At 44.1% G+C, this 25,579-nt stretch overlaps 1 protein-coding gene across 1 annotated transcript in view; it reads right to left on the bottom strand.

The window, feature by feature from the left end:
• The window catches only part of CDC42EP3 (CDC42 effector protein 3), a 50,663-nt gene extending 26,717 nt beyond the window's left edge, over window positions 1–23,946 (bottom strand). Inside the window, exon 1 of the mRNA XM_066595831.1 lies at window positions 23,460–23,946. The gene's annotated coding sequence lies outside the window, so the exon portion shown is untranslated. The remainder of the gene's footprint in view (window positions 1–23,459) is intronic.
• Window positions 23,947–25,579: the final 1,633 nt, after the last annotated feature.

Genomic DNA, 25,579 nt, shown 5'->3' with positions numbered 1-25,579 from the left:
TATGAAAGTTAAAGAATTTGCTGCCAAGAGTCATGAGTCTGATCTATCACCCTTAGCTTCCACCCTATGACATGGCCAACACATTTTATTAATTTAATAGAACTCTATTATTATAAGAGAGGACTAGATGACTTGCATCTGTTTGAAGTTTTGTCATGTTCACTTGTAAAATAGAATATTACTTGACTGCTTATAGCCTCTCAAGCTGTGAATTGTACTTGTATCTCATAGCATAATACTTTGAGCATATGTACTTTATCAGCAGGTCAGCAGCCAGTTGTACTCTACAGGGTCCATTTCCACTAGCTAAGCACTCATATGCTGCATCCCATCACGTACTCCACTCAAGGCTTTAAATCTTGCATGATATGAAGATATTTATATAGAGTCAGTTTCCTGTTTGTCGAGGAGTTCCCAGTGGAAGTATTCGAGCCATCAAAAACAGACACCTTTATTACACAGAAATTACTAGAGCTGTGGAATAAAACAAGACAGTAGTTTGGAAACGGACATAGCAGATTTCAATGTCTTTAAAACCTTTTTTAATAAGTATCTTTAACAATTTTTATGATGTAGCTTTGTGAATATTAGTACAGTAATTGATTTGTCCCTATCTGTCAAGTGTTAAATAGTCCAATCAGATATTTTAAAGTTACTGTATATGTGGTTGATAAGCCCTATTGCTTCACAAATACTCTGTCCTTACTGTTGATGCTGATCATGGCATGTGACTACTGCAGCCAATCACTGCTATTGGCTACAGCAGTCACATGTCCTGGTCAGCAGCAACCAGGAAGAAGAGAATGGGAGTCGTGGGAAAACCCCTTTAATATTTTTTTTTAATTATAAATTGAAGCCTTTTCGTTTGCTTTCCATTTTTTGGAAACCCAATTGAAATTAATGGGAAAACCGTAACACAGATGTCAAAGCAGCCTAACTCTTTCTGTATGTATTTTTTAAGGAAGGTTTTGTTGTTTAAAGGGACACTGTCATCACCGTTGAGCCCCAAAGGGAGCCGCGTTTCATACTCCCCCGTTCCAGTGCTGTATCTCTGTGAAGTTGGCACATGCCAGCAGCTTAACTTTTTCTGCGTGTACACCTCCTATAGATATGAATGGGACAGGGACAATGTCCCTTTAAAACTAACAATTTAGAGCAGTCAAGAAGATATTTGATTTACCTGAATTGAGGTACAGCTATTGTTATATATTAATGGTTTGCTGTGTTACAAAATAACATATGGGCCAAAAATATGCAAATGGATTCAATGACATCTCATAAAATTGTCTATAATGTATCTGCCTAAATAAGTGATAGGGAGATTAGATTGTGATTCCCACTAGGCGCAAGGAATATAATGAAATATTAATGAATAAAGAGTATTAAAAAATAATTTACATAATTTCACAATGATATTTTAGTAATTCATTAGTAAAGGAATTAAAGTAACCCTCCAGTAATCCTACTGAGAACAATCACATTTTGCTCTACTGGCTAACACGGTACCAGATCTTTGTTTTCAGTAACCCTCCAGTTATGGGACAAAATTATGTCCTGGGACTGAAGGTGTATATTACCTGCAGTTGTCCTTCTCTGTTGTCCCTCCGATCCACCGATTCTGTTTTTGGCCATACTATATGGCTGGAACAATCTTTAGTCTTCCTAAGCCCCACGATTCCTCAGTAGTGTTAGGCTACTTATGCACTATACCTGCTCCCTGATTGTCCAGAGCTGCTCAGATGATCAGCACTGGCCAATCAGAGAGCAGTGCACAGTGTGCATTTAGGTAGTTAGAAAATTGCTGCAGCTATCTTGGACGACCGAAAACAGGGTCCAAAACTAGTGGATCGGAGTGGGGCAGAAAAGAACAACTGTGAGTAATATACTTACCCCTTCCTATCTTGAAATAGAATTTTGCTTCAAAACCCGAGGGACACTTCAAGGGTCTATATGCTTTATGTCTAGCTCAGATCCAGAAGTGTTCTAAACCAGTGGTCCCCAACCTTTTTGGCACCAGGGACCGGCTTCAAGCAAGACCATTTTTACAAGGCCCGGCAGGGTTGGGCGGGACATGGGCGGGGCTTTGGTTATAGGGGGCGGGGTTATGAAGGGGGTTGGAGTTTAGTGCATTCTTATTTAGTTATGACATTAGAATGTCCTGGCAGTACACACATAGGGTAGTGTATAATCCCCCCCCCCCAGAACACACATAGGGCAGCATATAATTTATCTCCCCCCCCCCCCAGTAATAGACAGCCCCCATCCCTCAGTAATAGACAGCCCCCACCTCTCAGTAATTAGCAGCCCCTCCCCCTGTAATAAGCAGGTCCCCCCCCCAGTAATAAGCAGGTCCCCTCCCAGTAATAAGCAGGTCCCCCCCCAGTAATAGGCAGCGCCCCACCCCCAGTAATAGGCAGCGCCCCCCCCAAGTAATAGGCAGCGCCCCCCCCCAAGTAATAGGCAGCCTCCCCAGTAATAGGCAGCCCCTTCCCCTGTAATAAGTAGTCCCCACCCCAGTAATAAGCAGCCCCCCCCAGTAAGCAATCCCCCCCCAGTAATACGCAGGTCCCCCCCCAGTAATAACCAGCCCCCACAGTAATAAGCAACCCCATTCCCCTGTAATAAGAACACCCCCCCCCCCCAGTAATAAGCAGGTTCCCCCCAGTAATAAGCAGGCCCCCCCCCCCCCAGTAATAGGCAGCCCCTTCCCCTGTAATAAGTAGCCCCCCCCCAGTAATAAGCAGCCCCCCCAGTAAGCAACCCCTCCAGTAATAAGCAGGTCCCCCCCCCCCCAGTAATAGGCAGCCCCCCCGTAATAGGCAGCCCCCCCGTAATAGGCAGCCCCCCAGTAATAGGCAGCCCCTTCCCCTGTAATAAGTAGCCCCTCCCCCCCAGTAATAACCACCCCCCCCCCAGTAATAAGCAGCCCCCCCAGTAAGCAACCCCTCCAGTAATAAGCAGGTCCCCCCCCCCAGTAATAGGCAGCCCCCCCGTAATAGGCAGCCCCCCAGTAATAGGCAGCCCCTTCCCCTGTAATAAGTAGCCCCTCCCCCCCAGTAATAACCACCCCCCCCCCAGTAATAAGCAGCCCCTTCCCCTGTAATAAGTAGCCCTCCCCCCAGTAATAAGCACACCCCCTCCCCCCTCCCCAGTAAGCAACCCCCCAGTAATAAGCAGGTCCCCCCTGTAATAAGCAGGTCCCCCAGTAGTAAGTAGCCCCCCCAGTAATAGGCAGCCCCTTCCCCTGTAATAAGTAGCCCCCACCCCCCAGTAATAACCAGCCCCCCAGTAATAGGCAGCCCCTTCCCCTGTAATAAGTAGCCCCCAGTAATAACCAGCCCCCCCAGTAATAGGCAGCCCCTTCCCCTGTAATAACCAGCCCCCCCCCCCCCCCAGTAATAGGCAGCCCCTTCCCCTGTAATAAGTAGCCCCCAGTAATAACCAGCCCCCCCAGTAATAGGCAGCCCCTTCCCCTGTAATAACCAGCCCCTTCCCCTGTAATAAGTAGCCCCCAGTAATAACCAGCCCTCCCAGTAATTGGCAGCCCCTTCCCCTGTAATAAGTAGCCCCCCAACCCATAGACTTACCTCCTCCCTGCTGTCGCTCTCTGTCTGCTTGCCCTAACGTCAGCCCGGAACGCTTCCTCCCCGAGTCCTCTCCTGCGGAACTAATGAGCAGGGGACTCGGGGAAGAGTATCCTGGCTGCACAGACGTCAGTGTGCGCCGGGATCAGCGCGATTACCAGCGGGGAGCTGCGGCGCCCTCGCTGGTAATCGCTTCGGTGGTCAGCGGCGTCGGCACGCCGCGGGCCACATAGCACAAGGCAGCGGGCCGGATTCGGCCCGCGGGCCTTGTGTTTAGAGTAAAAGTTCCCGGCGGTGCCGCGGACCGGCGCTAAGCACCCAACGGCCCGGCTCCGGGCCGCGGCCCGGCGGTTGGGGACCCCTGTTCTAAACGAAGGTTTTTGCTCTACACTAGTAGTGAGTGAATAGGATGCTTGCTTTTTATCCCCGAGAAGAACTGTCTGACTGATACATAAAACTTAGCGTTTATTAAATCTATATATATAAAATTGAATGTATGTCTGTCTGCGTGCGTGCGTGCGTGTCTGCGTGCGTGTTTGTCCTTTATGCGCTACTACACCATTCATCCGATCGCCATGAAACTTTGGGAAGTTGTTGAGTACACTCCTGGGAAGATTATAGGCATAGTACAAATATCCTACGATAAATGGCGCGCGAGCGTCGTCGAAAGTTACGCCCCCCCCCCACGTAGATCGAATAAGTAAGCCACCTGCTATTGTGATGTCATCACTGATGTCATCAACATCGGACGCCCTTGAACATGCCCCAACATGTTCTATAAAGCTGCATTGTGATGTCATTAAGGCTCTATTATGACACGTACAGCTTGGAACCACTAGAGCACGCCAGCCAATTACCATTGGAGTTGGAAGTGGGTAAACAAGTACTAGGATATCTTCCTAAGAAGCCACAGCAGCCGGATAAATTGTATGTTCCACCCAACGGCTATTTTATTCAGCCCGCAAGGGGGAAGCAGCGGCCTACAAAATCTAATTCTCTCATTTCCTGATGTCATAGATAGATAGATAGATAGATAGATAGATAGATAGATAGATAGATAGATAGATAGATAGATAGATAGATAGATAGATAGATAGACTGTATGCAATAACCCAGATAGATAGATAGATAGATAGATAGATAGATAGATAGATAGATAGATAGATAGATAGATAGATAGATAGATAGATAGATAGATAGATAGACTGTATGCAATGACACGTACAGCTTGAAACCATAAATACTAGAGCACGCCAGCCATTTACAGTCAGTCTCCATTGAAGTTGGAAGTGGGCAAACATGTACTAGGCCAGTGATGGCGAACCTTTTAGGGACCGAGTGCCCAAACTACAACCCAAAACCCACTTATGTATCGCAAAGTGCCAACACGTCAGGGGGCGGGGCTTATCACAACGTATGATTTTACCCCCGTCGTTCTAAAAAGGACAAGGCTGTTTCAGAATAGACCGGGTGCAGATTCTGACTGCTTTTTGGACGCGGAAATACTGCAGAATGTGCTCAGCGGAGATTTCTGTGGAAAATTCTGCAGCATTTCCGCATCTAAAAAGCAGTCAAAATCTGCACCCGGTCTATTCTGAAAGAGCCCTGCCCATTTCTGCCACATGTACACATACCCCAGCGGTAATAGTGACACCTTCACCCCAGCGATAATAGTGACATCCCACAGCAGTAATAATAGTGACACTCCCCCCATTAGTAATAAGAGTGACATACCCCAGCGGTAAACCTCAGTGGTCGCTGCTGCCGTCATCTAGATATATAAAAACGTAGTATGTATGTATGTCTGTCTTCGCAGCAACGCGCGAACATGCCCCAACATGTTCTCATAAGCTGCATTGTGATGTCATTAAGGCTCTATTATGACACGTACAGCTTGGAACCACTAGAGCACGCCAGCCAATTACCATTGGAGTTGGAAGTGGGTAAACAAGTACTAGGATATCTTCCTAAGAAGCCACAGCAGCCGGATAAATTGTATGTTCCACCCAACGGCTATTTTATTCAGCCCGCAAGGGGGAAGCAGCGGCCTACAAAATCTCATTCAGGTAGGTAGGTTCAGTTCTTGGAGGTTGGGGAATGTTTATGGGCAAGGCCTTATGTCTCATCCCAACTCGATTATTCAATTCTAAGCGCAAAAGAATTAGCGTCCAAATTTTATGTACGGAATTTAATTCTCTCATTTCCCAATGTCATAGAAACTTGAAATTTGGCTCGAGCATTGATTATGTCATAAATAGGAAAAGTTAATGGGTCCCAACTCGATTATTCAATTCAAAGCGCCAAAGAATTAGCGTTCAAATTTTACGTACGGAATCTAATTCTCTCATTTCCTGATGTCATAGATAGATAGATAGATAGATAGATAGATAGATAGACTGTATGCAATAACCCAGATAGATAGATAGATAGATAGATAGATAGATAGATAGATAGATAGATAGACAGACTGTATGCAATGACACGTACAGCTTGGAACCATAAATACTAGAGCACGCCAGCCATTTACAGTCAGTCTCCATTGGAGTTGGAAGTGGGCAAACATGTACTAGGCTATCTTCCCAAGAAGCCACAGCAGCCGGATAAATTGGATGTTCCACACAACGGCTATTTTATTCAGCCTGCAAGGGGGAAGCAGCGGCCTACAAAATCTCAGTGGTCGCTGCTGCCGTCATCTAGATATATAAAAACGAATGTATGTATGTATGTCTGTCTTCGCAGCAACGCGCGACGGGTACGCTAGTAATTATATAAAATATATGGACGAATACAAACACGAAGTATTTAAAATCATAATTGCATAACCCTAGGGAAATGGGAATGGGCGTGTTTTGTTGAGAACTTAAAAGTCTCAACTATCTCCTTAGAGACAAAGTATGTCCAGAGTCGTGGGTATAAACACTTTCCCACTTGATAAAGTGGGTACCAATACGATCGTTCCACGTTTTACTCCAGACATATATTTCAAATGTATAGGAGATTAAATTGTTCAATCTTATTGGAGGCTATAAATCTCCAATTATGCCTTCTCCATTATCCCTTTAATAAAAGGAGATATGCCGGATTTCACTGTTAGAGGGTGAAGCTAGAGTTTACGTCACCTCCAAAGTCCACAATTGATGAATAATGATGTGGTCTTATTGGATGACGAATACTCAAAAAGATGATAAGTGGATTTGAATCATCATTTAACCCTTATAGTCCATCACAACTGGATGGTATGAGATTTCAAGGAGTGGAAAAGATATAATTCACAACTCCTCTGGGGTTTTCACAGATATAGGTCTCAATCGGTGTTCCTATATGTGATATATCCACATTGTGTATAGTTTTTACTCCGCCAACCCTAAATATCTGCACTAGTGTAACACTATACAGACTGATCCTGCTGCGTCAAGTGCACACATTCATATCACTGCACCCAGTGTATCAATAAATCTATCCTTCTAATGATTAATCTAATCAATCAACGCGTTTCCGCAACAGGTGAGTGTGCCTGTTGTTTCATCAGGATTGATAGAGGTAGTGCAAGGCTGAGACTTTAATGAATATCCTACAAGCCTTAAGTAATTTCTGACCTAACTTCTAAAGTAGATGTAACTTTTCAAGTCAATCTGATATCGTAAGCCCAATACTCCACTTAGTATAGTGGTGGATATTGTGGGCTAGTTTAAGTGCAGCAGCCCATAGGTTAAGGGCACAACTTGTAGCATGAGCAGCTACATAGACAGAGGCAGCAATCTGTCTGCAGCAATTGCATTGGTACCCACTTTATCAAGTGGGAAAGTGTTTATACCCACGACTCTGGACATACTTTGTCTCTAAGGAGATAGTTGAGACTTTTAAGTTCTCAACAAAACACGCCCATTCCCATTTCCCTAGGGTTATGCAATTATGATTTTAAATACTTCGTGTTTGTATTCGTCCATATATTTTATATAATTATTTAATAAATGCTAAGTTTTATGTATCAGTCAGACAGTTCTTCTCGGGGATAAAAAAAGGTTTTGCATTAGGGCCCAGAAGCTTCACGTTATGCCTCTGGGCCGAGGTGCAAAAGTTCAGCTTGAGACCCCCCCCTTCCCCCTTCATCTGTACCTGTACCCATACCCATACCTAAACCGTGCTGCATACAGCTACAAAACGAATTTGGTGTTACTACTCCTGGCCACGCTGTACGTTATATTGACGATTATCACATGAGGAGGATCACCTACTATTGCAGGTACTTGTTCTTAAAGAGAATGTTCTTAAAGGGAGGACTGTTATGTTATCATTTTTAGTACTTTTATGGAACAAAGGGACTTTGGACATCTCAGAATGCACCTGCAAATCTTACAGTTGCACCCCTGTTTTGATACTCATGACTGTTCCTTCAATATAGATGAACTGCAAAATCCTACTTTTCCTCTCTCACATGTGTATGGCTGAGCACTTATTCATATTTTTAGACACAGAGTCTAAATGTTCCACCCTGCCTCAAGTAGAATTTATTTTTCCAATTTTTAGAAGTGTTGTAGGAAAACTACATTTATTTTTAGGGTAATAAATCCTTTTGTACACAGTGGTAGACCACTTTATAAAAACGTTCTACGCCATAAACTATGATCAAATTCTAAATGAATGTTAGCTGGTGCATAAACCAAATGCAGCCATGTCAAATCCATTGAAGGTATGATTAGCCAATGAAGTGCTATAGTTTATTCAACGCCAATCACACATACCTCCGCTTCAGCCATCCAAATGTAGCAAATCAAGAGAATAAAAAAATGTAGACTTATAATTGATGTATCCTGTCAGAAAAATAGAAAGGACTTCTGGAATATTAATAATGTTCTATAAGATGAATATTAACTATTAAGTCCATTATTTCCCCACTCCAAAAAGGAATAATGAAACTCAGATGTGATTTATGATAAGCAAGCAAGGTTCCAAACACAAAATGTAACATGTCCAATAGAACACAGCCAAGATATGTTATACCGTGTTATAGCTGAAGCATGGCCAGTGAAATTCCCTTATATAGTAGCTTTACATGGAATGATTTACCGAGACCCTTCACTCATGGGCTTTGTAACATTAACAAATACCAGGTGTTGCCCCTATATAAGTAAAACTCAAAGTTTAAGGCCCAGGTTGGCAGATTTCCATACAATAATGACATCAATAGGTAGAACAAGTTTTTACCTTACAACATTGTTCAAACCTGGAGAAATTTATCCTTAAGGGTACTTTCACACAGAATGGAATTTTCCGCAGCAGCATTTCGGAATATGCCGTCCTGCGGAATATTCAGCACTTAAATCCGGATTTTTATCGGAATAGAAAATGGCAGAATTCTGATAGCAATTCCAGATCAAAATCCGCAGTTAGACGTGCAGAATTCCTGGATCGCATTCATGCAACGAGGTTGCGGAATATTCCATCCCATGAGAAAAAACACCAATGTAGTGTGGATGTCACTTTTCTCGCAGCTCTGTTTCCTTTAGTTTAACCTAAAAAGGACCAAGCACTGTAAATCTACAGCGCTTGGTCCTGGGCTTTAATATGACAGGGGATTAAAGCTCCTGTAATGTAGCAGGAGCAGGTCGTGTACTTGGCTGCCAGCACAGCTGAGGACCCAGAGGAGAAGGCACAAGTGGTTTTTAACTGCTTCTGCCTTCTCTCTTGCAGACTACATAACGTTCAATGAATGTTATGTAGTGAATAGAGAAAGCGTAAGTGCCACTTCTGCTATTCAACCAGGAGATTGCGTGTCCGCTGGATGTTCTCTGCCACAACAGAGCTGCAGGGTCCCAGCAGACCCAGATCAGATCTGCCAGTGACTACTGTCACTACTGGGGAATGTTTTTTTCCTGTAACTGGGGCTCCCATGGATGCTGCTCCCATGGATACCCCAGTTAGGGCTTTTACCGATTAGCGTTTTTTATAGATGCGCTAGCGCTGCATTTTTTTTTTACTGCAAATGTCAATGGGACTTTCTAATGTTAAAATCACCTCACACAAAAGTCGAAGAAGTGCAAACTTGCGATTTTTGTGTGATGCAATTTTAACATTAGAAAGTCCCATTGACATTTGCAGTAAAAAAAAAAGCAGCAATAGCGCAGCGTTAAAAAAACCCCTAGTGGGTGAAAGCCCTTAGGGCTCAGTCACACGGGCGCATCGGCACCCGTAAACCAGCGCCGATGCACCTGTGTGACTGACCGTTAGAAGACGGCCATACCTGAAGACGGACGTCTCTCTGCAGCGCTGATGAAAGAACACATGACCGGCAATGAAGCCGGTCACATGTTCTTTCCTCCAGCGCTTCAGGTACGGCCGTCTGCTACCTGCAGTAACACGGGCGCCGATGCGCCCGTGTGACTGAGCCCCCACAGTGGAAAAATGTGAATTTTTTTTTTAAAAAGACCACGTCAATGACCCTTAGAAGTCTTATATGGCATTGTAGATGTTAAAAAAATAGTTATAAAAATAGATAAAATTAAAAAAAACGAATAAAATAAAAAAATATATCATAAAGAAAACGACCAAAACCGTCGCCACATGCGAGACTATACAAATTATATATCAAAACATTCGAAATAAAATCCATTTTTTAGGGTATTTATACTAATTTTAAAACTAAACAGCTATAAATAAAAAACAACATTTTTCAGCTTTTTATTTCTAATAAAACTACAAAACGGAACAAAAATTTATGGAAAAAAACTATAAATCAATATTTCTATATGTCACAGAAAAAAAATGCAGGAAAAAATTTTTTGGTAACTGAAAAAAAAAATAGGGCAGTAAAATCACCACATGGGTAAAATTCCTAAAAAGTGTCTGGTCCTTTTGGATCAAAACACCCTGGTCCTTAAAGGGGTGGTCTCGCGAAACCAAGTGGGGTTATACACTTCCGTATGGCCATATTAATGCACTTTGTAATATACATCGTGCATTAAATATGAGCCATACAGAAGTTATTCCACTTACCTGCTCCGTTGCTAGCGTCCTCGTCTCCATGGTTCCGTCTAAATTCGCCGGCAGCTTGCTTTTTTAGACGCGCTTGCGCAGTCCGGTCTTCTCCATTCAGCACGAGCTGCTTCAGTGTGCTCCCCGCTACAGCTCTTCTGCGCATGCGCAGACGAGCTGTCACTGCTCGGGAGCGCGCTGAAGCGGCCATTCTGCACCATCCTCTGTTAGAGGAAGGTGCAGAAACTGGAGCTGCCCAGCGGAGAAGCCCAGCCCAGCCCAGCAGCCCCGAGAAGCCTCCCAGGTAAGTGATGGGTCGGGGGGGGGCTGCCGCTGCGCCGGGCTGCGCCGGGGGGGGCTGTCGCTGCGCCGGGCTGCGCCGGGGGGGGCTGTCGCTGCGCCGGGGGGGCTGTCGCTGCGCCGGGGGGGGCTGCCGCTGCGCCGGGGGGGCTGCCGCTGTGATGGGGGGGCTGTCGCTAGGCCGGGGGGGGCTGCCGCTGCGCCGGGGGGGCTGTCGCTAGGCCGGGGGGGCTGTCGCTAGGCCGGGGGGGGCTGCCGCTGCGCCGGGGGGGCTGTCGCTAGGCCGGGGGGGCTGTCGCTAGGCCGGGGGGGGCTGCCGCTGCGCCGGGGGGGCTGTCGCTAGGCCGGGGGGGCTGTCGCTAGGCCGGGGGGGGCTGCCGCTGTGATGGGGGGCTGTCGCTAGGCCGGGGGGGGCTGCCGCTGCGCCGGGCTGCGCCGGGCTGCGCCGGGGGGGGCTGCCGCTAGGCCGGGGGAACTAGCGCTGGGCTCCGGAACCTAGCGCTGGGCTCCGGGGCCTTCACCTGGGCTGAGGGTCTAGCGCTGGGGAGCCGGGGGCTAGCGCCGGTTACCTGCTGTCTGGTCGGCGGCTGCGGGGCGTCTGGTCGGCGGCTGCGATGCGTCCGGTTGCCATGGAGACACAGCTGGCGGCGTCTCGGGAGCGCGCACGTCGGGCTGCAGCGAGCGACGGGGAAAGAGCCGGCGGCCATCTTGAGGAAACTTTTATAAGTTGCTGAAACGCTGGAACGGTAAGTACGAACCAGCTAGAAATGTCATTTACAGGGGGGCTTTGTAATGTATGTTTAATGGGGGGGACTGGGCAAAAAAAAAAATTAACTGCTTCCTCGAGACATCTCCTTTAAGGGCTTAAAGGGGTTGTCCCGCGCCGAAACGGTTTTTTTTTTTTTTCACCCCCCCCCCCCCGTTCGGCGCGAGACAACCCCGATGCAGGGACCTAAAGAAAGCTTACCGGAGCGCTTACCTTAATCCCCGCGCTCCGGTGACTTCTATACTTACCGGTGAAGATGGCGCCGGGATCCTCTTCCTCCGTGGACCGCAGCTCTTCTGTGCGGTCCATTGCCGATTCTAGCCTCCTGATTGGCTGGAATCGGCACGTGACGGGGCGGAGCTACACGGAGCCGGCATTCTGCACGAGAGGCTCCATAGAAGAAAGCAGAAGACCCGGACTGCGCAAGCGCGGCTAATTTGGCCATCGGAGGCCGAAAATTAGTCGGCACCATAGAGACGAGGACGCCAGCAACGGAGCAGGTAAGTATAAAACTTTTTATAACTTCTGTATGGCTCATAATTAATGCACAATGTACATTACAAAGTGCATTATTATGGCCATACAGAAGTGTATAGACCCACTTGCTGCCGCGGGACAACCCCTTTAAAGTGCAACAATTTTATCAAATATCACATGATGTCGCTAAATTTGTCACATATATAATATGACGAGAGATCGCAAGTCACTTTGTATACCACCCAGCTACTATAGTGAAATTGCAACACATTTCAGCAGCGAGCCACGCACACTTTTCTAGACACTTTTCTAAAGTAGAGTGAGAGGCGGAACATCTGTTCTTTTTGGCACGAATCAGCAGTAAATTTGTCTAAAATGATTTGCACCAAAAAGGAGGCGCAATTTATTCCAGAATTCTGGCATGGCCCCAGAAATAAATGTGCTCCTGTATGTACAGAATAGGGAGGGACTGAAAAGTAGGTTCACCAGCAGATACACAAGATCTTCCTCATACATCTATTGTTGGATTTACAAGTCTATAAGCCAAAGCTAAACAGTAATTTACTGTCCCCCCTGCTTTCTAGTAAGGCTAGTGTCAGCTAGCTCTGCCAATCACAGCCTACGCTGGATGCATAGCTGTGATTGGTGCATCCAGCGCTGGCTGTGATTGGTGGAGCCAGCTGACACTCAGCGGCGCTCAGCCAATCAGAGCAATCTCTCACTGGAGGCGGGGGATTTCAATACCCGACACTAGCAAAAGGTCCTCTGTCGGCTTGACAAGTATCGGGAGCTCTGGGGGGCAGCGGCAGGGACCAGACAGCATCAGCTAGGTGAGTATTGATTTTTTCAGCATCCTTAGTTGCTGAAATCGGGCTGAAACAGCAATAAACGCAGTGTTGAAAAACACTGTGTTTCTGCAAACGCTGTGTGAGGGAGGCCTTAGGCTGGGTTCACACAGGGCGGATTCCCGTCAGAAATCTCACGGTTTGGCCGCAGCAAAAACCACGAGATTTCCGTCGGGAGAACTGCCGCGGTTTAAGCGGCCAGGTCGCTTGCTTTTCGGTTGCGCCGGCGCTCCCATAGAGGAGAGCGCGGCCGCGACGAAAATAAACAAAAAAAAAAGCAAATAGACATGCTGCATCTTTTGAAACCGCGGCGGCCGTAGCCGCGGTTTCAGACGGATTTACCACAGCGGATTGGCCGTCCCGTGTGGACAAGGTTTCTGAGAAATCTCGTCCACATGGCTGGCTAATCCGCACTGCTGCAAAACCGCTGCGTTTGCAGTGCAATGCAGCACAAATGAGATTTGCCAAAAAGCTGTTCTCACAGGACGGATTTTTTCCGCACAGTCGCAGTGCGGAAATGCAACTGCGTCGCGGTTTTAAAAGATGCAGCATGTTCATTCTTTGGTCTTCATTTTTTGTCCATAGACCTCTATGGACGCAGCCAAAACCGCACCAAATACGCGACAAAAAGTAAAAAAGCGCTGTGGAAAAAAACGCTTGCGGATTTTTCCGCACGAAAATCCGCAGCAAAATCCGCAAGCCCAAATTAACCTTTGAAGCGGTTTTGCCGCAGAAGCAGTTCTTCTGCGGCAAAACCACAACGGAAAAGCCGCTGCAAAACCGCGGCAAATCTGCCCTGTGTGAACCCAGCCTTAGACAGGACACTGGTCACTATAAGAAGCAACTTGCCTGCTGTTGACATATTCATATAACAACAGTAAATTGATATCTGCATTTTGTAAAGCAGGCAAACTCAGTTTTAACAATGTACATGAACCCACATGAAACAAGCATCCATAGAAGCCCCAGTTACAGGGGTAAACATTCCACTGCAGTGACAGTAGTGACTAACAGAGCTGTTCTGGGTCTGCTAAGACCCTGCAGCTCTGCTGTGGCAGAGGGCACTTAGCAATCACATGATCACCGGGTCGAATAGCAGAAGTGACACTTCCACTTTCTCTATTCACTACATAGCACTCTTTGCGAGCTTTGTAGCGTGCAAGAGAGAAGGCAGAAGTGGTTAAAAAACGCTTCTGTCTTCTCCTCCGGGTCCTCGGCTGTCACTGACAGTCAAGGACCCCGACCTGTTCCTGCTACATTGCGGGACCAGAAGCTTTAATCCTGCACTGTATTTTTACTATCAGCCGGGATTAAATCCCAGGACCAAGCGGCGTAAATCTACAAGTGAAGTGCTTGGTCCTTAATGGGTTATGGTAATGCATTGGATAAGGCATCAATATTTGATCAGTGGGAATCTGACCATCATATCCAACTCATTGTTTATTTAGGCTCGTCCATACAAACTACTTTCTACTTGGTACTGTAGCTTATTCCATTAGCTTGAGCAGAATTGAATTGGATAAGCTGCGGTTTTAGACACGTTCACTGTTGAAGGACGTGCCTGTGTTAACAATCTAGTAGAGGAAAGGCTCGCAGAAGTACCATGGTCCCTTCACTGTGCCAATCAGCAAGGATTACAGAGGTCGAACAAAGGACAAGCTATCAATGTTAAAGTGGTTGTTCAGCCCCAAAAGATTTTTTGAACCCTGCTAAGGTGGTGGGAAAACGTTAAAAAAAGTCATAACTCATCGAATCCCCAGGAGCTCCTGTTCCAATGATGCCCAATCCCCACTGCTGTTTCCTACTGCAGTGATGACATCACTGACACAAGGGACATATGACCACTACAGCCAATCATTGGTTCACTTCAGCTGGTGATTAGTTACAGTGGTCATATGTACTACTATCAGGATGTCATCATTGCTGAGACAGGAAATAGAGAACAGACGGGAATTAGGCACTGTCAGAACAGGAGCAGCAAAGGAACAGATAATTCAATTTTACAAACCCAGTATCATGGGCAGATTTCAAAAAATTTGGGAAACTAAACCTCTTTTCAAGTCATAAACAACCCCTTCTACTGTAATAGAAATATGGCACATATTACTGTTCTTTTTGCGCTTGCAGTAGCAGTTCACATAGACACTTGCGTATCTCTCATAGACTTCTATGGGTGTGCAAATGTGCACAAAAATAGACCATACTGCTTTTTTTTTTCACTTGCACGATTTAAATGCGCATTCAAAATAGAGAGGTCAAAGCGGGTCTATTCTCTATGGACTGTGCGCACATATTTTCCATGCGCAAAAAAATCAGTGAGAAGAGACCGTCTAATGCCAGCTTCACATGGGCATATTTGCATGCAATATGCAGGAAATAGAACCCATTGATTTAATTGGGCTCATTCACATTTCCATTTTTTGCACATGCATTTCGGAAAAAATATAATTTCTGATAAACTATTAAGATTAATTAGCCATTTCAATTGTTGTGTCTTTTGTTTGCCGAGTGCAAATGAACATGTCTGGCGGGGTGCAAAAAGTACAGTAAAATAAGTTGATGCGTATGTAAAAACGTATTGTTCATTCCACAGAAATGCTACTCTCGTGCACACACAAATCCGCATACGGTCCTGTGAAGGCTTTGGGGCTCAGTCACACGGCTGACGATCTGCGCATATTTCCCGCATAATGCCCGCACCTCATACGGACGAAAATCCGCATTACCAGCTCCATTGCCACCCATACATTCTTTTTCCGTCAAACACGGACGCCTGCGGTACGGACGTTTTTCCCCTAAGTCTAGATTCACACAGACATATTTTTGCATGCAAAATTTATGCGCAAAATACGCTGAAAATGGAAACCATTGATTTTAATGGGTCGTTTACATGCGCGTATTATTCCTGTGCATTTCGACCGCGCAGAAAACAAAGCAGTATGCTCTATTTTCCCCATAGAAGTCAATCTGGAACATCTGGAACTCTTTAAGACTAATTAGCCATTTCAATCGGGGCATCTTTGTTTTCCACACGCATATGAATATGCCTTGCCATGTCTTGCAAAAACTCCCTTCACGTGAGCATATGCGTATTTGCACGCGCTTGAGTGTAGCATTTCTGCAGAACGAACTATACTTTTTTTTTCCGCTCATATCCTCGTGGAAGGAGGCCTTAGCCTTAGACTTTATAGGAAGCTCATTTGTCAATGAAATACCAGCCGCCATAGTACAATTTCTGGAAGCACATAGTAAGATCTGGTCTTGTGTGATACATGTAATATCAGGAAGGATATGAGTCCATTGTCAGCAGCGTGCTCGGAGACTTCAGCTTCACTTCCCATTCACAGCATTCCTCCAGGATGTTGTTTAAACTAAACAACATCCATCAGGAAATCCCGTGTTATGTTCACAAAGCTCCGTGTTTACTCAAAAACAATGTCACCCCATTCCATAGACCGTGCGCACAATAGCGCTGAACTGCAGAATTGTAACTGTCTACAATTTTGTTCTTAGCTGAAACTCGCTCATGTCACGGCTACCTGTTGTTTAAAGCGCAAGTCTTCAACCCGTTATCAAAGTTACCCCATTACAAGACGGAATTGAATTAATTAAGGATTCTCTTTATGGAATCCAACAACAAACTAAGGCCTTTATAGCAGCCAGTACATGGTGGCCCAACAGATAAAGCACATGCTGCAGTACATAGGCTTATTATTAAATGACACTTGCCTGTGAACATAATGATTGTATATGGAGTATATTAAAAGAGCGTTTCAATGCAAAATGCTATTAATGACCTATTCTTAAGGGCTCTTTCACGCGACCATATGAGTTCTTACGTTCATAAAATAGCATAAATGAAAAATTGCCGCGATCGAATGCCAAACTTTAGTTGTATATTTTTTGCCATTCTCAGGGGCCACTGCTGCGTATCAGCCAAACAATATGCAGAGCGCGAAAAACCATTGATCATTATTAATTACTCGGAATTACCAATAATGCTTGAATCGGGCCAGTTGTGTGTTTCTTTTCACAGCGTTGTATGCCGAGTAGCTCCCTTCCTTTTTTTCCATTGAAGTCTATGGGAGCTTCCTTCATATCTTGGCAAAAGATAGGGCAAGGCCTATCTTTTGACATGACGTATAAAATCAGCGACTGAAAACAGTTGTGTATGTGTTATTTTTTTATGCACCCAAAAATCATTCATCTGAATAAATACTTCCAATGCTTCAGATCGTCACGATTGTTGCGTGATTTTCTGATGAGGCAAAATATCTGCATACATATAGAGTTGTGTGAATAAGGTCCTCAATAGTTAATTGGCTGGGGTTCACTGCTCGGGACTCCAGCAGATCGTGTGCCTGCTGTCAGTGTCAGGATACACAGGGGTCAGAGCAGAAGCTGCTTCTCCGACCCATATGCAGTGGCCGGCATTTGTAATTGCAGACTGGGGTCTGATTAAATTCAATGGGAGCTGTGTTTCATCTGTAACTTTTACGCCATGTCCACAGAATATGTCATAAATGGGAGTCCTGTCGTGCTTAGCTGTTTTTGTACTCCTAGTCACCTTGTTTTCAGGAGTTTTCCAGGTTTACTATATACAGTGGATATAAAAAGTCTACACCCCTGTTAAAATGCCAGGCTTTCGTCATGTTAAAAAATCCCGCAAAGATGAAATGTTTCAAATTTATTTCCACCTTCAATGTGACCCGTAATCTGTACAATTCCATTGGAAAACAAACTGAAATCACTTAGAGTGAAAAAAGAAAAATAACAAAACTAAAATAATGTGGTTACATAAGTGTGAACACCCTCTTATATTTGGAGATGTGGTTGTGTTCAGAATTAGCCAATCACATTTAAAGTCATGATAAATAGTAGTCAGTACTCCGCTGCTGTTATTTACAGGGATTCTGATTTACCCCATATAACGTTCAGCTCTTCTGGGAGAATTTCCTGACATTTTCTCAATTGGTTCCTAAAGAGCTTACAGCACATCAAAGGGATCAGATTGTAGAAAGGTGTCAGTCAGGAGAAGAAAAATTTCCAAGGTATTATATATACAATGTCATAAAGTGAAGATGTTCATCAAGAAGTGGATTCAATTTTGCAGAACAGTGAAATTACCAAGAATTGGACATTCCTCAAAAATTGATAAAAAGGCAGGAAGATAATTGGTCCATTGGACTGCTGAAAGCAACATTAAAGGAGCTGCAGGAACATCTGGCAAGTACTGGATGTGACAACCATCTCCCGTATTCTTCATATGTCTGGGCTGTGGGGGAGGGGAGCAAGACGGAAGTCTTTTCTGACAAATAAAAATATCCAAGCCCAGCTATGTTTTGCCAAAATCTACATCAAGTGAACGTGTTATGCTCTGATAGGATCAAAGGGGAACTTTTTGGCCATAATTCCAAAAGGTATTCTGTGGTGCAAAGCCAACACTGTGCATCACCAGAAGACCACCAGACCCGCAGGGAAGATGGTAGAGGCAGCATTATGCTTTGGGACTGTTTTTCTGCTGTTGGAACTGGGGCTTCAGTCAAGGTGGAGGGAATTATGAACACTTCCAAATATCAGTCCATTTTGGCACAAAACCTTCAGGCTTCGGCTAAAAAGCTGAAAATGAAGAGGAATTTTACCTTTCAGCACGACAACGACCCAAAGCAGATCACCAAGAGAAGGGTTTCACCAGAAGCAGATCACAGTTTTGGAATGGCCTAGCCAGAGCTCAGACCTAAATCCCATTGGAAATCTGTAGGTTGTCCTGAAGAGGGCGCTACACATGAGATGCCCACGCAGTCTGACAGATTTGGAGCATTTTTGCAAGGAAGAGCAGGCAAAGATAGCCAAGTGAAGATGTGCCATGCTGATAGACATCTACCCAAGAAGAGTGTGTATATTTATGCAACCACATTATTTTAGGTTTCTTTTTAAATCTTTTCACCCTAAAAGATTTCAGTCTGTTTTCCCACGGAATTGTACAGATTACGGGTCACATTGAAGGTGAAATGAATCTGAAATGATTCATCTTTGTTGGAGTTTTTAACATGACAAAAGCCTGGCATTTTAATAGGGGGTGTGTAGACTTTTTATATCCACTGTAGATGGCCTAACCTCAGGATAGGCCGTCAATTTCAGATCGGTGGGTCCAACTCTTGTATGAAGGGTGCCACTGCACCTTCAAATAGCTGATCGTTGGATAGGCCATCAGTAATGTGATCCTGGAAAACCCCTATAACTAAATCAATTGGTAGGATTAAATATGGCATCATTTTTCAATGCCTGGACTTCATCTCTTGAAAGAAATGATGCAAGAGAAAGACATAATGTGCACGTGACTTTACATTGTTGAAACATTCCTTAGGTCACATATCACGAACTGCAAATAGGCAGACAATGAGGATTACCATGCTAATGAACATTTATTAAAATACACAACATATCTTCTACTTTCCACCCTTCTACTTTCCAGCAGCAAACAAGCAACACACCTACCCCTCCCTCTTACCACAACAATGGCATGTGCAATCACATTAACATGTTTATAGTAGTCACCATGAAGTCACCACCCTAATGATAAAAGACAGACTGCCAACTGTCACTATGAAATAACAATATGGAGGTGAGAGTTGTTTCTGCATTTCAGTTTAGAGTCCCCATATATTTTAGACTTTAGTTGTCCAAACCCGCCAATATCTGCAAGGCCAGATGATTCTGTGATGTGTGTGAGGGTGGCTCAACTTTCTTCAACAGATGATATTGGGGAAAGGCGAATCGGGGTTACTGAATTTCAATGTCCAATCGTTTCGTTCCGCAGGAAATCAGCCAGCGCAAGATCTGTCTAGCTGCGGCTTACCTCCTTAAACACATGAACGTTCGGCTGAGTCAAATATTTATATGTATGAAGCAGCAGAGTGAAACCGCTGTCAGACGAACAATCGGTCATCCAACAGTTGTTGGTTGTATATGAGCAACTAAAGTCCGAGATTACTAGGGTGTTACATTTCATTGCTATGTATATGACCGGTGCTTGTGAATAGAGGGTTACTAAAGCGTTTATTGAGTCTTGACATACTGAAGCACAGCAAAGAGAATTTTTATTATATCAGTTACTGAAAGCATGGAGAACTTTAACAATAAAGGGTAATAATATATGTTGGTCAAAGAACCATTCCATCCTGAAGTGCAGTGACAATCATGGTACCATGGAATGTACTATGAATATATGCATTTTACATACTACTACATTGACATGTGCTATAGTCATCCAGGACAGTTGTGCACACAGCCTGTATAGGGGCATAAGATGTCCCTACAGAGAAGTGGCTACTCTTCTGTATGCCATTGTACATACAAAAAGCAGGCATACACAAACAGAGTATAGCCCCGCATCAGCCTATAGGTGTTGCATTATGGCCCTGTACAACCAGGAATGTACAGAATTGCAACATGGCCATGTGTATGAGGCCTTACAATGCAACCTGTGGACACCACAAAATGCTACTTTTACAGCACTGTCCACGTTGTCCTCTTTTGGGTTTTGTTACGATGTTAGTGCTGGACCAAGTGACGCAGCTCCCGGTAAATTCGTATTGTCATTTTTCACTGGGCACCGTTGGGGTCACATCTACCTTCTGTTATGTTGCTGATAGGCAGGCTGTGCATTCAATTGTCTCAGTCAGCCTATGAATGAGTCCTGTGGGGTATTTAATCTGTTGCCTCTGTGCAACGGATGCTGGTAATACTTCCTGTACCTTGGGCTAGGTCGCAGTTGGGAAAAGCCTGCTCTTACCTTTTGCCTTGCTTGGATCGTTTCTAATTTTGCCCCTAATTTTTCAGTGTCAATATGTTAGTCTTTATCTTGACAAATTTTTGCTACTTCTTCTGCATTATTTGTCCTGCCCTGTTTCAACCCCTTACTGTGTGAGCCCCCTCCTCCATATTCTCCACTTCCGTTTGGGCCTCATCTGGTCTTTCTTCTCTTCTGTTACTCCCCATCCTACCAACATCTAGGGACTTCAGGGAATCCACTTATGTTCTCAACGTGGGGTTGCTCTTTTCAGGGCTGTATCCCTACTTTCATGCATTGTCAGTTAGGGACAATTTTGAGAAAGATCTTGATTCCCTCCCATGACACTTTTCTTTGTAGTGCCTGGTTTCCATCATCTGGCTATTAATTCCCCATGAAATCTTAACGCCACCTCCCCATCTCGAGTGTTTTGTGCTGCATTGGACAAAATGAACATGACAACTACCCACTGGTTCAACAGTCCACTCTACTTATATAAAAGTCTACAAGATGGCGTCTAACACCATGCTGCTAGCATCTCTATATAAAAATATTTTAAGTGCAAATTCTCTTTCATTAATTTTCCTTTAATATCTATCCAGTTGGAAGTTGGAGTATAGATCCAAAACATGATGCTTACTGATCATTCTCCAATAAAGTGACCTAGTAAATTTCACAAGCAGAGAGCACATGGGTCCTAGAATTGTCTGATGTCATTTATGTCCCACTGACCTAGCTGAATAATATGATTGAAAGCGAGGATTATTAATGTGCCATCACCTAGAGATCAGATAATTATCTCCTCTTTGTTCATTGATCATATATTTAGCAATTCACAACTTTTTATGAATTTCACAACACAAGCTTTACTTGAGAAAACAACCTTTAAATTATATTAGTTCTTGCTTTACTATTATGTGTTCAGTTAGTTATGATATTGCTAGTAATGCCATAAAATGTCAATACAATAGTTAGGGATGTATCTAATTTACACAACCCTTACTAATGTATTCGTAACATTTGATGACATTACTAGCATTATCACAACTAAGAAGAAGCTTAACACATAACAAACTAATAAGAGGCTAAACACATAGTAAAACAAGAATAAGATTTACATAACACGCACTTTCATAGTCAATATTTATATAGCAAATCCTAAAATATATATATTAGGTAATTGAAGTTGTGCTGCGTATGCCAATGACAGAGTCTACAGACAATGACAGCTTCTTATAAAATGCAGTGTGGCATAGATTAGATGTAGACGACATAGTTGTATTCTGAGCTGTGCAAGGCACAACGCATTGCAGTATGTCATACATTGCCAGTTATGTAGTCAGCAGACTACATCCTTTGCTTTTCCACTGCAGCATAATTATGGCAAAGATCAGCATTATTCACAACTGGATTATTTTACTCTGCTGTATTTTATCGCTTGTTGTTTTCACTTGAATGCTCAAAATGCTGTAGCTTGCTAAGAAAAACAGAACTACTATATCACCAGATCTGGACGGTTAGAGCCTGTCAGACATGTGCTCAATGCAGCATGTAGATAAGCCTTGCTAAAATTTGATCCCTTGCCTTTTTTCTCATTCTGCATAGACACTTTAATTACAGTCGTTACAACATCTGCAATACATGAATGCCAGTGTCATCTCAGCTCTGTGTGCCAAACCATGCTAGCAAAGTAGCTAAAAACACAAAAGTCATCTGGTGGAAAATAAATTCTTTAACCAAAGAGGGCGACTATTGCAATATACTGTATTATAGCTGCTATTAAACACACACACATATATATATATATATATATATATATATATATATATATATATATATATATATATAGTATTCTTTCTTAAATGAAGCAGTCCAAAAAAACATGCTATAATTGTAACGATTCCAATAAATTGATACATGCTTCTTTACTGACAATCCAGGAGCAGTATGCTCAGTGTGCCTCATAATGAAATGTCATTCAGGAGTAGTCAGTGCCAAATATGTTTCACTATGGCTATTAGTATTAAATGGCAACATTAAAATACTTCAGATATCCCCTCATTTTGGTACTGAGCAAAAAATTGGGGACAAGCCTGACTGTTTAGTATACTGCTTGGCAGGTCAAAATCACCAATTGCTTACATCAGTAATAGCTAAACTGCTGTAAAGAGAGGACAGTGATATATATATATATATATATATATATATATATATATATATATATATATATATATATATATATATATATATATATATATTCAAGTCCTCAATGGTTTCTTTTTGCATTTTCCATATAAATGCAACCATAAGAGCCCAGTTCTCTTAGTCTTCAGCTTATATTATATCCTAAAGCACTAAGTAATAATCTACATATGTAGGATGGATGGGTGGATAGATAGATAGATAGATAGATAGATAGATAGATAGATAGATAGATAGATAGATAGATAGATAGATAGATAGATAGATAGATAGATAGATAGATAGATAGATATGAGAGATACAGACAGACAGACATCATGATCAGTAATGAAGATATTCACAAGTAAATCACAGCAGAGAACCATCACATTACAATGAGATTTATGGTGCCCAAATCAATAGGCAGGGTAAGAGCAGATGTGGCTTCTATCAGTATCCATGCAGTCCTGACCAAGCTGCGCTTCTTGTCTGCAGGGAGGGAGCCGCATATATTCCCAGCATAGATGCCATTCTCTACTTACATAGCTCTGGGCGATGTCTGGGGATGGCTTCGCCCTCCTGCTGGTTCTTGCTCAGCACATGGGGGTCTGTCTGCCCCTCAGCGCAGCTAGGATCTCCTTCCAATGAGGATATGTGGGTCATACAATGTATCCAAGTGCAGCAGAGGAAGCAGTGATTCTCCGCTAGTGTGGAGGAGCTGGAGGAAGGGGCAGCTGCTCCTTGCAGACACCTCCCTTCTCTACACGAGCACCAGACACAGCAGCAGCATCTCTCCACCTGTGACAGCTCTTCTGCAGTCACCTCCCAAGCCGCCTTCCAGATGACTCCTGTCAGGACGTGTGCCTACTGTCAAAGGGAGGGGAAGCAAAAAAGGCACACTGCAGTTGGAGGATGTGCAGGGAGGTGGAAGGCTTCTTTGTATCAGGTTGCAGTTGCAGACAGCAGTTTTGTGAGGTTCTGTTGGTGTCTGATGTGAGGGGGCAGGTAATGGGCTGCTGGTATGGGTGGGGTGCCTGCTGTAGGCACTGCTTGGCAGGGTGAAGGGAGGAGGAGGAGTCACCAGAGGAGAGGGCAGACCTTCTGCTAATTGACTGCTCTTTAACTTCATGCTTCTAGAGGTTTGTGATCATAGATGGCTCATACAACCCACTCAGTGCTGCAATGCCAGGGAAACAGATTTTGGACTAAAAAAAGCTAATTTTGCATATTGTTTATAAATCAGAAGAGATGATAAACAGTTATTATTTGCAAAGTAAAGAGGATGGTTGAATTATTCTGTATACTGATTCACTTCTACACATTTGCGTACCTACGCAGTGTATTACGCTTATACATATATTTTTAGGCACATAATACGCTATGAATAAAGCCCATTCATTTCTATGGGTTTGTTCACATGTATGCATCTATGTAGCGGGTTTCAAACTAGTAAAAAACTGCAGCCTGACCTATTTTGGGGCATATTACACACCAATTAGCCAATATGAAACTTAATTGCCCATTGAAATCGATGGGAGCACGCTTGCATGTTTTTTGCAAGTGCAAATACGTAGGGCATGTGTCGGCAAAAAATACAGTAAAAGGGCTTCGACAGACAAGCGCATGCACAATTCGCTCACTGCTGTGGAGCAGATTTGCGGACAAACCAGTCAAAAGTCTTTATTTTGTATCACTATTGGGCACGGAAAAAAAAACCCAGAAAGATAATACAAGGCCTGTTTTGTTTTTTAATCAATGGCCTCGTTTTGTCACATTTTGCAGGTATGATTTGCACACCCATTGTTACCGAAAACATGTTCGTTTGTCCAAGCACACACACATGAGCATACGGCCTTATTTACACGGGCGTATTTTTCATCAGTATTTTGGGGGCCAAAACCAGGAGTGGGTGCAAAATATGGAAAAAATGCAAATCTTTCAATTATACTTTATCTCTGTATGTTCCATGTTGGGTTTTGGCTCACAAGATACTGATGAAAAATACGCCCGTGTGAAAGAGCCCTAAAAATATAACGCGAACTGCGCATAAACAGCGCAAATGCACACATAAATGCACTTATACTTGTGTGAATCCAGCCTAAAGGCAGACTCACACGAGTGTGTTTGCGCATGCAATACGCAGAGTAAGGGCACATTCAGACGACCATATATCGCCGTGTATTCACGCCGGCCGATATACGACGTCCTGCTCTGCGGGGGAAGGAGGCTGGAAGAGCCGGGAGCAGTGCTCTGAGCTCCCGCACCCTCTCTGCCTCCTCTCCACCCCCTCTCCGCCCCTCTGCACTATTTGCAATGAGAGGAGGAGGGGTGGGGCGGGGCTACATTTCAGAATTAGCTCCGCCCTATCCTGCCTCTCCTTATTGAAAATAGTGCAGGGGAATGGAGAGGGGGCGGGAGCTCAGAGCACTGCTCCCGGCCCTTCCAGCCTCCTCCCCCCGCCGATATATGGTCGTCTGAAGGCGCCCTAAAACCCATTTATTTCAATGGTTTCATAGGGGTTTGCAAATGCTCACCTGACATCCGCGCAATTGTGCAATAAGCTGCGCAATTCCGTGGGGAAAAGAACACATTGGGAACTAATTAGACTAAATAGCCATTTAACTTGCAGCGTGGCTGTGTACCGCGCTACAGTGAAGTGGCC

Source organism: Eleutherodactylus coqui, chromosome 3 (assembly GCF_035609145.1).
Source record: "Eleutherodactylus coqui strain aEleCoq1 chromosome 3, aEleCoq1.hap1, whole genome shotgun sequence".
NCBI classification, from domain to species: Eukaryota; Metazoa; Chordata; class Amphibia; order Anura; family Eleutherodactylidae; genus Eleutherodactylus; species Eleutherodactylus coqui.
This window is presented reverse-complemented; position numbering and strand designations above follow the sequence as displayed.